Raw genomic sequence first — 13453 nt, forward strand, 5'->3', positions numbered from 1 at the left:
AGCCATTCTGATTGGTGTGAGGTGGTATCTCATTGAGGTTTTGATTTGGGTTTCCCTGATGCTGAGCGATATTGAGCACTTTTTCATGTGTCTGTTGGCCATTTGGATGTCTTCTTTGGAAAAATGTCTGTTCATGTCTTCTGCCCATTTCTTGATTGGATTCTTTGTTCTTTGGGTGTTGAGTTTGATGAGTTCTTTATAGATTTTGGATACTAGCCCTTTATTTGATATGTCATTTGCAAATATCTTCTCCCATTCGGTCGGTTGTCTTTTGGTTTTGTTGACTGTTTCCTTTGCTTTGCAAAAGCTTTTTATCTTGATGAAGTCCCAATAATTCATTTTTGCCGTTGCTTCCCTTTAGGCTACTACTTCTTGTACAAAGTCGAATAAGAGATAAATCTTTGTATCTTTGTTTTGTTCCTGACTTTACTGAAGATGCTGTTTGTATTTCTCCCTTTAGCATGATGCAAGCTCTTCAGCAGGGGTAGATTTATTCATATCATGTTAAGGGAGCATTTTTATTTTATTTTATTTTATTTTATTTTTTTAAAGATTTTATTTATTTATTTGAGAGAGAGAATGACATAGAGAGAGCATGAGAGGGGGGAGGGTCAGAGGGAGAAGCAGGCTCCCCGCTGAGCAGGGAGCCCGATGTGGGACTCGATCCGGGGACTCCAGGATCATGACCTGAGCCGAAGGCAGTGGCTTAACCAACTGAGCCACCCAGGCGCCCCAAGGGAGCATTTTTATATCATTGAATATTTTTATCAAGAATAGATGTTGCTTTGTGCTTTTTCCCCATAAACTTGTTCATATGATGAATTACATTAAGGTGTCTCCTAACATTAAACTGTCTGTATTCCCGGCACAAACTCCACCTGATTAAGATGCATTGTTCTTTTAATGTCCTGGATTCTGTTTGTGTTATGACTTCATTAAATTAACATTTGTTAAGTGGAGCACAGGGTGTCAAATGGTGAGCCATAGTTCTCCAACAGACCACAAGAGAAATCAAAACAGAGACCTTTATTACTCACAGGTCCTACAGGAAGTACGTAGCTTGCCTCAAGGGGCCACCTGGGGAGTTCAAGGCAGAGTGTAGACAGGGAGAGGCAGGACCAGGGCACATGCCTTTTTTAGGGTCCATAGATGGAGTGCTTTGGGGTTCCTAATGCATTGGGGTGCTGTCTAGGTCATGTGCTTGCATGATGGGCTAGAATCAGTTTAAAATCCCTGCAGGCCAGTTTGCCAAAAAAAATGGACGCCAAGGCAACAATACCATGAAGTAGTTCACCTAAACTCTTGACAATTTAGTATTTTATTTAGGATTTTTGCCTGAGTAATCATAAGAATGGTCTGGGACTTTATTTTTGAAATCTTTGTTGCATTCTGTTGTTGCACACTTCAGGAAATTTAGTTCTCATCAGTTTTTATGTTCTAGAATAGTTTAAATTACATTGTGATTTTCTATTCTTTGAAATTTGGTGGAAATCCTATAGGCAACCAGCTGGATTCTGTGCTGGGCTTCCAGAAAAGAACCAACTTTTTAGGAGATGAGGCTGTTTGTCAATTTTCCTCATTTTTTTCCCCATGAAAATTGGTCTGTTTAGATTTTCTCTTTTTCTTGTATCAGTTTAGGTAAATTCTGTTTTCTTCAAAAATTGCCTATCCATCTAGGTTTTCAAACATATTTGTTTTGAATTTAGCAAGTAGTCTTTTATGGTTCTTTTAGTTTGCTCAGATTTTGTAGTTATTTCTATATTTTTTACTTTGTATATTTACTTTTTCCTCCATTTTTTTCTGATTGAGTTAGCTAGCATATCAACTGTCTTCCCCCCCAAGAAAGTTTTTAGTTCTACTTGTTCTACTATTTTCTATTTCTAATTCACGAGTACCTGCTTTTATTTTTATTAATTCCTTTCTTCTGCTTCTCTTCAGTTTCTTTTTCCTTTTCTAACTTAATGATACTCAAAATTAGTTATAGTTTTGGATTTACAGTTAAGTGTGATCAGAGTGCCCCCATAGTCATTTTGATGTGGTTTCCCCAGTCATCTTTTACTTGGCTGTAGTTCATCTTCTATAGATTTCCTCAGAAAGCTCATGGGAGCAAAATTATTATCCTATGAAGAGGTGATCAAGGACTATGCAGCCAAAAAATATAGGGAAAGAAGGTATTTCGAGATGGGGTGTCACAGAGGAGGGATATTGTAGAGGTGCATCAAGCAGATAGTTGCTGTTAATTATTAGAAACATTATTTTTCTGGATCTTGGAGGTGTGTGTAGAATTTACCAGCTTAAAAATTTTACATTTAGTACCCATTCTTTGTTCATTCTAAATAAATACATTTGTACCTAATTTTGTATTTAAAATGTATGATCTGTCTTTAAAAGTGACCCACAAATTGCAGGCCTATGACCCTGGATCTACTCCTAGCTGCTGCCCAGCTCGCCCCCATCAGTGAACCCTTCTTGTAGATAATGGGTCTGCCTTCGCTCCTCAGGTGTGCCCATCACCCTTTAGAAGTGCATTATTTTGGGTCTCTGAAATCTGCTGCTCTAGACTCTCCTTCCTTTTCTCTATACTACCTCCTGTGTAGCTCCAAGGAAAATCTGTTTTCTTTTTGTGCCCCTTACAAAAATGTTATGTTTGTCGCCTGGTTTTGCCAGAAATGGAAGATGGTAAGCTTTTTCTTTTCTTTCTTTTTTTAAGATTTTATTTATTCATTTGAGACACAGAGATAGAGAGAGAGAGCACAGGCAGGGGGAGAGGCAGAGGGAGAGGGAGAAGCAGGCTTCTCTCAGAGCAGGGAACCCGACACGGGGCTCAATCCCAGGACCCTGAGATCATGACCTGAGCTGAAGGCAGATGCTTAACGACTGAGCTACCCAGGCACCCCAAGCTTTTTCTTTTTGTTCTCATTTTTGGATTATTATTCACAAGCAAGAGGGGGAGAATGCTGGCTTATGCAACTATATTCACACCAGAAGTCCGATTCTGTCATTTAAAACATTTTTTTTCTATTTTAAAAATAAAACACACATATATTATAGAAAATTCAGATCCTGAGAAGTATAAAAAAGAAAATTCAAACCATTACTGTTAAAATCCTTGTGTATTTCTTTCTAATCCTTTTTCCATGCTTACATGTTCTTTCCTTTAAAAAATTGGGATCACTCTAAACCTACAGTTTCGTATCCTGATTTTTTTTTCACATAAGCATTTTTGCACATCACTAAAGAGAAAAAAAGTTGTAATAGCTGTATGAAATAAATTAGTTTACCATTTCCATACTGTTAGACATTAAGTGATTCTGGTTTTTGAAAAAATTATCATTATTATTATAAATGGTACTGTATGGGTTTGCAAACTACAGTCCGGGGGCCAAATCTAGCCTGCAGTTACTTATTTTTGTAAATAAAGTTTTATTGGAACACAGCCATGCCTAGTTGGTTACAGTCTATGGCTGTTTTTTCCCTACAGTGGTAGAGTTGAATAGTTGCAACAGAGACTGATTGGCTTGCCAGGCCTATATTTATAGTATTTGCCCCTTTATAGAAATAGTTTCCCACGCTGGGTGTCCTACAATGAACATCCTTCCATGTTCGTTTTTGTAGGCATGTATGTTTATTTTCTCAACATAACACCCTCTCAACAAAACTATTTTGGTCAAAGGAATATAAATATCTTTATGGCACTTGCTAAGTCATCCATTACTAGTATATTAAAGTTTGCCTTTTTCCCCCCACCCTTGACATCACTGGACACAAACGTATTTTTTTAATCTATGCATTTTGTAAGTCTTATTTTTGTTTGCCTGTTTTTGATTACTAGTGAGGTGGAACATTTCTTCCTAATTGTGACTTCTATCTCATTTTTGAATTGCCTGTTCATGTCCTTTGCGTGTTTTTCCTTTTGGAGTGTTTGCTTTTTCTTCACAATCTGTGAGACATATTTAAATATTACAGGTATTGTACACTTAATGCTTTGGATGTTGACAACTTTGCTTTATTTTTTTTTTTGAAACCGTGTGCTCTCAGCAGCCAGTGGTCTGAGGGAGTCTGGCAGTTCTTATGGTCTCAGGTTCTGTTCTAAAGGGAAGCCTAATTGTGTCAGAAAGCAAGCTAGGACCTGGCTTCACCTCCCCGAGCATGAGAGAAAGAAAGCTTCCAGAAAAGAAACCCAGCAATTTAGAAAGCAAATCCCTCTTTCTTTGCTTTTCTCAGGCCCTGAGTTAACCCAGGGTCTTCTTCAAAGTGGAAAATTCCCCATTGTTCTTAAATAAGCCCCTAAATCAATTCCATACTCGTGGAACCTGGTAGCAGGAATTGATTTGTGTGTGGCAAGCATTATTCCTGAAGCATGCCATGTTTAAACCCTTTGCCCTCCATGAAATGTCTTTTTTATGTTTTTCAGAAACCGTTAATGAACTGTTGAAAAAGGGTTAATCACTATAATGCGTAAAGTAGCCCCTCTAAAAACCACACCAGCCATCAAACTTTCCAAATAAAAGTTTGTGAATTCAGGTGGGCGTCTTGGCTGGGAGGAGGCAGCAAGAAGATATTTCTGAACCATATGGTCATTCCCTGGTCTTAAAATAAACAAACCTGCTTGGGTTACTCAGGGTAAAAATGGTCTGGGAAGACTTGGTAGGTTGGCATCAAAGCACGGACACTCAGCCAGCTCTCACCTCATCATACTCTGTGCGCTCTGAGAGGTAATGAGATGGTAGCAGGTTTCTAGGGAGAGCTAGAGGGTTTCACATGTAGCTGGGAGACTGCCTCTGGGCTCTTCTGAAGCTTGGCCGACAAATCAGTGCTCCCTGTGCCTCTCCTTCTTATATTCCTTTGATTTTTTAAATAAGTTTTTAATGCTTTCTACTGAGTTAAGGACTGGAGCCATCTCAAATGTACTATTAGCCTGTATTTGTCTAGTACCCCGCAGGTGCAATGAGATTCCTTCATGTGATCTTTATCAGCTGCGAGGAGAATGGAGCTGATCATTATCCTCAGTTTATAGCTGCACACACTGAGGCTCCAAGAAGCTGAATGCATTGGGTATGAGTCCATGGCTAGTATGCCTCAAAATTAGTAAATAAACGCGGGCTTTATTTTACTCCAGGAACTCCCTACATTTCAGTGTGAACAAAGAACACAATTGAATTGGCCTGAAATTGCTGGCATGAGCTCTCTTTGTCTTGAGGACAGCTTCTTTCATCCAGAGGGCAAAGATCGGTTGAGCTCACACCATCAACTGTCCACTCCGCGAGCTGTTTTACAGACGGTATGTCAAGTCAGCCGCAGCTGCCTTGTGAAGGAAGGGCTGTTGCTGTCATTATCACTGGGGAAAGGGTGGCTCAGAGTGGCCACCTTGCCCAAGAGCACAGCATGGCTCATCCGAAGTTGCACTGGGTGGGAACTCAGCCCTGTACCGCCCCAGCACTGGTCCTGTGCTAACAGCGTACAGCTCACCCTGTGTAAGGGCTGGCAAGGGCATGGCCGTACCTGGCAGCCTTCACCTACACGTTCCTAGTTGACAACATTGCTTTCAGGTGGCATCTCAGTGATGGCACACCCAGATATAATCCAACTTTAATTTGATTAAAGACCGGGAGGGCGTCAATTTCTAAGGAAATTATGCCTACCAGTATCAGGAGGCTTTCAAAATCACACCCGAACCTTTATAAATGAAAAAATTTAGGGAAAACTATTTTTTAATTTGGACCTACTGTTTTTTATCGGCAAACTGAACTTGTCGGGAGGAGGACGTTATTTTTTTTTTTTAATTATAATAAAATAGGTGAATGCCAACATAAGGAAAAAAAAAAAAAAAAGGACTGAACTCATTTCTGTCCCCATCTTTTCCTTTTTAATCTCACCTTCCAAGCTGGGAAACCTTGTCACCTAACAGAGGTCCCTAGCACAAGGCACAAACAGCTCTCCAGCCCAACGGGACACTGATTGTTAATTAAATATTTTAAAAATCTTTCAAGCAACCTAAGTATGTATTATACAGTTTCCTCTTTACTCTTCCATGTTCTGGCCCCCTCCCCTCCCCCACCACACCATGGATCCCAGAAGAAATACTGTCTGGATTCTTGCCCACAGTGAATTCAATATTTTTCTTTTAAGTTCTGTTTCAGCTCAGGAAGAAGAGTGGCTTTATAAACCATTACCAAATCAAAGCCCCATCAGAGGAGGACAGAAGCCCCCATACATTGGGATGAATTATTTTCAGCTCTTGATTTTATGCCAGTGCTAGTGAAATTTCACAGCTGGTTATTAAAAAATCCTGGGGTCAGGGTTATGTGCTATTTATGTCACAAGAAGCAGGAGAAATAAAATACCCTAAAGATATGAAAACATTTTGTAAATCGACATATTTTTGGCATATGTTTCTCTTTCAGGGCCTAGGAAGCGATTTATGTGCTCTGATGAAGTGCTGGTAGAAAGACCTCCACTGAATCCCCGCTTAATGGTCCACGCACCTTCCAAAGTATTGATACAGCTGACCTGGCTAAGGCCCATGACGGGTGAGAGGAGGGAGGCCTGGGACATGTAGACAATTTATTGCTTTTCAAAAAGAGGGAGAAGAAATCATATGAGTGACCTAAGTCACAGTTCCCTTGAAAGGTAGAAACTGCTAACAATTCAAGTTGACAACTGCCAATAGAAACCCAACTTTGCTTTCCTCACTATAAACTTGAATCGTTGGGTTATTTTGGAGAATGTTAAAATGGAGCACCCCCCCCCCCCTACAGCTTGGAGCAGTTCCAGCCCTACTATGAAGATCTAGAGACAAGGATGGCCCATTAACCAGCCTCTCCCTGAGCAGATGTCTGCCCCAAGAGAGGAATGGACTTTGAACATCCCATTGTGATTAGCTGATGGTCCCCAGTATCCAGTCCCTCCCAAATTACAGCCTAAATGAAACTAAAATACTAAAAAATATAGTGTCTCTTTATTAGAAATACGATATAGGAGAAAATGAGGCATTTTTTCTTTGCTCAGGGGATCTGATACCCAACAAATCAAGTAGGACATGCCCAAGCTGGTGGTTCAGGAAACCCGCAGACTGCAGAGGTTGTAAAGGATTAAAATGAGGGTTAACATTATTATCATTGTAACAGAAAAGGATTTGGGTTTAGAAACCTCTCATGTGGGTGATAGAGGAGAAGGTCTAATGCCTTATTTCACAAACACATCTCACTACCCCTAGGGACTCTCCCACAAACCCAATCCATCTCGTCTCTCAGTTTTTTCATGAAGCCTCACTTCAGAAAAAGAATGTGCATCTTGTTTAAGGCTGTGGTAGAGTCACTAGAGGGGCCGACGAGAACTTCAGGCTCTGGAAGTATGTAGGACAGAGCCTCATCCGTGTGTCCTCCAGAGGGGTGACTGGGGTTCACACTCGTCTCTTCCCTGTACAGTAAACCACCAGCCCATGTGCTGGCCTGACTTGGAGCAGAGGCTTCTCCCTTGGCGGGGGAATGGATGATAGATAACACCATCCTTTGGTTTCTGAAGTTATAGATCAGTTTGGAACGTCACTTGTCAGGTGTGAATCTGAGATATTTGTTGGTTAAGCTGAACTAAGATAACTTAGGGATGTGTAATGATACCTGAACTACAACTTTGGCTTCCTAATGTTACCTCTGGTATATAAAAAATAAGTTTTTCATGTGAAATATTGACTTTGTGTGCAATAAAAAAAGTGTTGGAATGAAGTCTCATATTAATTAGGATTAGAGTCAGCTGCCTGAATGGAAGACTCAGAATAACCATGATATAATCCCAAAAGGGTTTTCTTTTTTTTCTTTTTTTCTTTTTTTTCACTACAAAGCAGTCTGGATATAGGCAGTGAGGATCCTAAGTTCCTCTGGCTTTTTGTTCTCATGCAGCTTTAATCCGGGCTGCCTCAGGGTCCAAGGTGGCTACTGGAGCTCCTGTTGACAGAGATACATTCCAGGCAGTGGGATGAAGGAAGAGGAGAAGGGGAAAAAAGTATATACTTCTGCTTAGGGAACACTCCCAGAAACTCACCCTACAACTCCCACTGACATCTCACAGGACACCCCTAGCAACAAGAGAGGGTAGACACTGTAGCCATTTAGTGGAGGCACACCGATGCCTGAAATAAAACTTCTCTGTCCTGAGGGAAAAATGAAAGGATAAGAATAGATAAGTGACTCTGAGTATCTACCACAAGCAATACTGGAGAAAGGAAAAGACCGTGCCATGGCCCCCACCCCCTTTCCACTTGGGGTATAGCAGCCCAAAATGAGAGAAACCACTCCTGGAGCGTTTGCTGGAAGCTTTGTGCCCTGAGCAGGGCGATGAATTAATTATCTTTCAATGGGGAGAAGAGAAAGGGAGTATGGCTATGTGTATGAAGGCATATATGTCCATGAAATTTGTATGTCCATCTAAATAATATAGGAAAATACATATTTAAATTCGTTTTATAGGGCATACTACATTGCTTCCTTGTTCAAAGAGTCCTGTCTACAGAGATCAAGTTGAATCTCTTTGCACTGAAATTTCCTGGGAAAAAGGAATACTCGCCGCCCTGGGTCGTCCCTCAGGCCACTGCAGTCTGTTGCGAGTGTTTTCTTCCTTTTTATCAGCATATGCTTGTCAGTCTTTGACTATAACCATGGGGCCAGAAAGATTTCTCAGTTGTTGGATAGGCATAATGTGTTTTGATTGCCATTGTCAAAAAAAAAAAAAAGTTTCGATGCCCTGAGAAGTAGAATCTAGAATATTGCTTCAGGATCATCAACCGGGTATGCTTCATGGATGGAATGTGTAGTATATGCCAGTGGAAATGTCAAAGTGAGGAATCAAACATATTTGAGTTTAAATTATATTTAAAAGAAACTCAGGGGGCACCTGGGTGGCTCAGTTGTTTAAGCGTCCGACTCTTGATTTCGGCTCAGGTCATGATCTCAGGGTTGTGAGATCAAGTCCTATGTCGGGCTCCCCAGTGGGCATGGAGCCTGCTTGAGATTCTTTCTCTCCCTCTCCCTCTGCCCCTCCCCCAGTTCATGCACGCACACATGCTCTCTCTTTCTCTAAAAATAAATATATGAATAAAATAAACAAAATTAAAAAAAAAACTCAGTTCTTTACAAGGGAAGAGTGGGTATAGGTTGATTTTATAATGATTTAGGTGTTCAGCCTAACTGGGAATGGCATGGAGCCAGCATAGATTGGTGATAGAAATCTAATACTCACTCAAATTTAATAATTAAGTAGTTTTTAATAGATAGAAATTCTGCTGGTGGATTATATTACCGAAAACAATATTAAATTTTGTAACACTCTCTAATCAGAAAGAATCCATGGGAATAATCCATATAGTATTGTAATTTATCATGCTTTACGAGGGGAACAACTCATTCTTCTTGAGAAAGCGGATTATTTCTCACCTAATTAAAATGCCAACATTTTAGGGCCCATTGCAAGTTGAGACCCACAAAATTCCTGCTGTGAACAAATGCCTTAAATGTATTTTAGAATATTTTAAATTTTTTCTGCCCAGTTGTCCTTGTATGTTGATAATATCTTACTGGTAGTGGTGGAGAATCAGTGTTTTCTTTTTGGGGACCAGAGAGTTTCTGGTTTCTCTGAGATACCAGAGATCTCTCTTTATCTTTTAATCCCGTGACTGCCTCTCTTAATGCTCTTGTTCCTTAGGCTCTCTCTAGAATCATTATTTCCTCTTGCATGACCACTGACCCCCCACCCCCCAGGCCGGGTGTCATCCCTGCTTCCTAGACGTTGCTGTGGCCACCATGAGCACTCCCTCTGCCCCTGGTTCCTACTTTCTCCATCGATCCTGTACCCGGCAGCCAGATTAATCTCATGACATGACTTTGGTCATTTCATGACCAAGTTCAAGAACATTCATTAGTATTAAATCGATGACAGATGAAGTACTGTGGGTTGGTATTGACCAAAGGGGTCCTACCTTTTCCACCTTGTTTCTCATTATTTCCAAACACAAACCCTTCACTTTGGTCTGTTCATTCTAATTCCTGGTGCCCAGAGTTTCTTGTCCCCTCCTTGAAGCCTTGCTCTATCCATGGAGTGGTGGTCTCTCCAACACTGAGTTTTCGAAGCACATACTGTCCCTGATGATTTTTTGCCATGTCACCTAGGATACCATGTACAACATTGCCCATATGTTTATCTGCTAAGCAATTTGAGGGCCAGGGGCTATATGTCTTAGGTGACTAGTGCAACTCTTCATATATAAAAATAAAATTGTTGGTGGTGATGAGATGGTGTGAGAATCAAAATCACCAAAGCTGTGGGTTGTTCCTTTTTTCTTTTTCTTTTTCCTGTTTTTTGTTGTTTTGTTTTTATTTTGAGGAGATAGGAAGAGAGAAGGAAAGAAATGAACATGTATTTGGCACTTTCAGTGTACCAAAAAGTTTCTATTTTGATTATTCTGTACAAACTTAAGAGGTAAGTGTTGGTTTCCTTATTTTGCAAAGAAAGAAGCTGGGACTCACACTGAAAAACTTCAGTTATTAAAGGTCATGCAGTTAGTACATGGTGGAGCCTGGGTTTGCCCATAGTGGACTTGTCTGGCTTCCAAGCCTGTGTGCTGTTTATTGTCATCATCATCCCCCCCCCTCTCCTGTTCTCTCTTCCGTGCTCGTCTTTTCCAGTCCTGCCAACGTGAGCTGTTGGCTGCCTTCATACCAGGGCCAGGGAATGCCAAGGTCATTATCAGCCATCTTTGTAGAGGGCATTTCAACACGGCAAGGGAATTTCATGAGCTGAGCTGATAGAACAGTCCAGTGTCCAATGGCTTAATTCCTAACTCTTCTGAGTCTCTTTTGAATAGCTGGTAGTTGAAGGCAGATTTGAATTTAAAGACACAACCCTTTCCATTTTGACACCTTGCGCACCCCCAGCATCATTTTTGTGTTGGTGTCATGGAGTCATCTTTGTGACTTCCCTTCCTGTCTCTGCTGCCTCAGTTTAATTCGTGTTACATAATTTCTGCCACCAAAGAGGGAACAAATCACACAGAGAACACACCTATTTAACTATGTTTAAGATCTGCCCAGGAATGTGGAATATGTTTAAATATAAAACTGAGAATGAGGCCTCTGACATTGATTGATTTTAGGAATAAAGTAGAACTAATCCACGATACCGATCTCATAGAGAAATATTTTCATAAAATTCCGGAACATATGTGGGAACTGGACCTTAATTAGAGCCCTATTGTACAGGGATAAATAGTGTGATCGTTAGAGTTGATATAGTTACTGAAAGGAATGGTGCCTAATCAGGGCAAGTCTGTGCATTTAGTACTGTAGATGTTTAGAGGTGCTTGTATAGAACACGGGTCAGTTCAGAAGGCATTTAAAAATACATCTCAACACTTTTTACGTGCTATTGAAATTAACTAGGAGCATGGAATTTCATGAAAATTAGGGTGGGGAAATGAATGAAAATAATAGGATGTGTTGCTTTGTGAATTTCTATGGAGGAAAACAGTTTGAGTTCTTCATGGATCACAGACGAATAGGAACACACTATAGCATCCAAAAGCAAGTACAGAGGACTGAACAATTATAAAACCTTTTTAAAATCTTCCAGCTTGAAATTAACTGTGTACAATAATAATGTATCAAGTTTTATGCTTCACAAGTTAGAGAAATGAAGGAATTTTGAAAGAGGGTAGGAAAGGACAAATATAATTAAAGCATTGGAAAGTAAAATGCAAGAAGAGCCGAAGTAGTTGACTAGAAGAATAATAGATTGGATCATAATATATTATATATTATATACATTTTGTATTGAATAGTGACAAGATGTTTTACAGAAGGTAATTTCAGGTTCTTGTCCATCTTTAGATAGAAAAAGGGTAGAGAACGTTTTACATGAGAGGTAGAGAGAGAAGACAAATCATTTTATAAATGAGGTCTTTCCAGGGGCACCTGGGTGGCTCAGACGGTTGAGCGTCTGACTTCGGCTCAGGTCATGATCTCAGAGTCCTGGGATCGAGGCCCACAAGGAGTCTGCTTCTCCCTCTCCCTCTGCCCCTCCTCCCACTTGTGCTCGCTCGCTCTCTCTCTCTCTCAAATAAATAAAATCTTTTTTGAAAAATAAATGAGGTCTTTCTGACAAATGGCCAAATATTGGAGCCCTCACTCTCGACACCACACATGCTGTTCCTTCAGGCCTCCTCTGTGCCAGGTGCCATGTCAGAAGCCTGATGTCCTACTCAGGGAACTTGTAGTAAATTAATGTGCTGTTCAATGTATATACTATAATAATATATGGATATGTACAGTATAGATAGTAAATATATAGTATACATTGTAGGATATATGGTATACATAAATAAATAAACCGATACAGTCTGTTGAGTGAACATATTCAGTTCAGAAAAGCACACGTTACCAAATACTACAGGAGATATAAACAAAACCCCAGCATGCTGGGGCAGAGTCTTCCGATAAGGGTGCTTTTCAGGTGTTACTGAAAATCAGGCAACACAAAGCCAAGAATCCGTTTTCTGGTGGGCTCTAGTAGGTTACAGCGTCAGTGTGAACATACCAGGTTTGTGGAGGACCCTGGCTTCTCTCTTCACGTGACACCCTTTCCTTGAGGAGAAGTTGTCATAACGTTGTGGCACTGCCTTCAGAGAGTCCTAACAGTTCTCACCTGTGGTGGGCATTTATGGGAGTCAGGTGACATGGTTTCCCACTCTGAGCAGGTGAATGCAGGTAGCTCTTGGAGTTACGGCAGAGCCCACTACACCTCAGGACTGGCTCTCACTACGAAGGAAATGAGGGCGCATTCCTGGTGCCTCTTCTTTTTTGCCACATGTCAGTTACTATAATTCCTGATTTGTTACCATTTTACCGTGGATCGATGCCCATCTAGTTCTCATCTGTCTACCTGACTTGAGACCCTTCGTCAGTTAAGATGTGACTGGCTGCAAGTGACAAAGACTAACTAGTTTAACTAAACGGGCTGAACCGGATTGGGATTCTGTTTTTCTCGAATAGCAAGAAGCCCTGGGATAGGCTGCCCAGGGCTGGTGTGGTGGTTCCATCATGCCGTGAGGGACCCGGGCTCCTCCCGCCTTTCTGCCCACTCATCCTTTGTCTTCATACCTGGTGCCATGTGATCCCAAGGCAGCTGTCCTTCAGCACAGCATCTGTGTTCCCGCTGGGAAGAAGAGAAAAGGCAAGAAGTACCTGCCAGCAGTGTGTTACCATGTAAAGATCTTTCCCGGAAGTCCCACTTAGCAATGTTCACTTACGTTTCATTAGCTAGAACTGTATATGGCCACTGCGAGCTGCAAGGGAGCATGGGAAAGGTCGATTTTTGGCTGGATACACTGCTGCACCAGCAAGATCAGTGTACTGTACTGTTAGTGAGGGAGAAGTCAAGAGAGATCATTGTGTAGGCAACGAGCAGT

At 40.9% G+C, this 13453-nt stretch overlaps 1 non-coding gene across 2 annotated transcripts in view; it reads left to right on the forward strand.

The window, feature by feature from the left end:
* Positions 1 to 11499, forward strand: part of LOC102750267 (uncharacterized) — a 612045-nt gene extending 600546 nt beyond the window's left edge. For both annotated transcript variants that reach the window (XR_014148711.1, XR_014148710.1), the window contains exon 4: positions 6405 to 11499. This is a non-coding gene — a transcript (uncharacterized LOC102750267). The remainder of the gene's footprint in view (positions 1 to 6404) is intronic.
* The last annotated feature ends 1954 nt before the right edge of the window (positions 11500 to 13453 follow it).

Source organism: Leptonychotes weddellii, chromosome 9, assembly GCF_054177405.1.
Source record: "Leptonychotes weddellii isolate Sample4059 chromosome 9, ASM5417740v2, whole genome shotgun sequence".
NCBI lineage: Eukaryota > Metazoa > Chordata > Mammalia > Carnivora > Phocidae > Leptonychotes > Leptonychotes weddellii.